The following is a 2,101-nucleotide window of genomic DNA, read 5'->3' on the forward strand; positions in this document are numbered from 1 at the left end:
TATATATATATATATATATATATATATATATATATATATGTTTGTGTGTCTGTATTTGTCCCCCACCATTGCGTGACAACCGATGTTGGTGTGTTTACATCCATATAACATGCTAGTGGCTGAGTACTCCACAGACATGCATACCCTTGACATATTTCTCGGGGAGATTCAGCACGACCCCTTTGAATTACAGGTACAACTTAATTTTGCCAGCTGACTGAACTGAAGCAAGATGAAATGAAGTGCATTGCTCAAGGACACAGCGCACCGCTGGGGATTGAACACTTGACCTTACAATCATGAGCCAAATACTGAAACCACTATGGTTCGTTCTTTCACCGAGTGTCTTATAATAACTTTCTGGATCGGATACATTTCTTAAAAATGAAATTTTGCAGAGATAGGTTTTCAATGGAATAGAATGTGATTATATTTTGATAAAACTGAGAAAAAATAATAACATATTTATTGCAAATATACAAATGAGAAATCTATTTTATTTATTTATATTTTAAGGTAATGGATATTTTCTCATTGAAAATTCGTCTTCATTTCATAATTTTGAGTAACAACCGAGAAATTTGATAAAAGTTAAAATTGTAATTATTCTACTGGTGCACGTCATATTTCCTGATATTACCCCATGGTGGCCAAAGTATACTTCCAAAGTATACGACAGATAACGCTCAGGTATATATGAAAGAATGGTTATAGAAATTAATACAAATGATTAGATTTGAAGAAATTAAAGAAGATTAAGACAGCTTGAGGGAAGAGGAAACTCAAAAGAGGAGTAGGAGTAAGAGGAGGAAGAGGAAGAGAAGAGTGTGTGAGGAAAAAAGAGGATAGGAGGAGAATTTGAAAATAAAATATGATGCTTCTCTTTTGTGTGTTTTTGCATTTTAACGTGTTTTTCCTGGTTTCCGTTGGTCAGAGAAAATTCTGTAAGCTAGATTTTTCTACAGCCAGGTGCTCTTCCTGTCACCAACTCATTCTGCTTTCAAGGGAGGTAATATTGCTTTTATTCATTTCAAATGCTGGTAGCACAATGGCCAGACATGTTTTTGCAGACAATTGGAAATGATTGACACCAATGGGAGTGTTTGTCTACAATTAGTGCGTAATATCAAAACTAGAAAACATACATACACCCTTTAATACACACAAGATTTAAATCTGAACTAAAATTAGTTTCATGTCTCTGAAAATATAATGGTCAGAAAAGACTGTACATACAGCATGCCATGTATCTTCAGACTATCATTCATACTGAAAGTACAATATGGCTGTTCTTTGAGAAAAAAAAAAAAAAAAAAAAAAAAAAAAAAAAAAAAAAAAAGTAGTGGAGGAAAAAGGTATGGCCACAGTCTAATTACTGAAACGAGTAAAAGATAAAAGATATGTAAAGATAATGATGATAATGATGATGATGATGATGATGATGGTGTTTTGGAACTAAAATACTTTGTAACATGTCGGCTGATTTTCTGAAACAATCTTTATAAGATGCCTTGACCGAAAACTGTTGCAAGGCATCACAGGAATTTAGCAACACGAGAATGTTTAGAAACACAAGCTACTCAGAAGTTTCTCCAAGTAGAAACCAGATTAGCATGGAACTGGTAAAAGCTACCATTCTAGTTTAGACAAATATTATCCATTGCTGGCGCTATGTCAATGTATCGTCTCTGAAATTTCTCACCTATTACTGGAGACCAATTAACTGCTCAAATAACGACAACAAGTCTATCACATGAAATACTAATCTAATTATCACATTCCCAAAAGCTTCGTTTAGTTGCAAACAAACAAACAAAAATTATCTCATTTGCTTAATTTTGCATTATTTGCATATATAGGAGATTTTACATGACCAACATGAAACAAGTCTTGACAATTCCAAACCATTACAGATCTCTGAAGTTCTTATCGGTTCCGGCCCAAATTATAACGCATTCTCTTGTTTGCATACAGAATCTGATCACTTTCCTTTCATCTTATCTTTTCTTTCATTGTTTTCACTATTATTATTATTATTATTATTATTATTATTATTATTATTATTATTATTATTATTATTATTATTATTATTATTATTATT

The 2,101-nt window shown here is 32.2% G+C and overlaps 1 protein-coding gene across 1 annotated transcript in view; it reads right to left on the bottom strand.

Annotated features, from left to right (window-relative positions):
- The window catches only part of LOC106881045 (phospholipid-transporting ATPase IF), a 153,316-nt gene that overhangs the window by 7,259 nt on the left and 143,956 nt on the right, over window positions 1-2,101 (bottom strand). The window lies entirely within an intron of this gene.

The sequence above is a fragment of the Octopus bimaculoides genome, chromosome 19, assembly GCF_001194135.2.
Source record: "Octopus bimaculoides isolate UCB-OBI-ISO-001 chromosome 19, ASM119413v2, whole genome shotgun sequence".
Taxonomy (NCBI): Eukaryota; Metazoa; Mollusca; class Cephalopoda; order Octopoda; family Octopodidae; genus Octopus; species Octopus bimaculoides.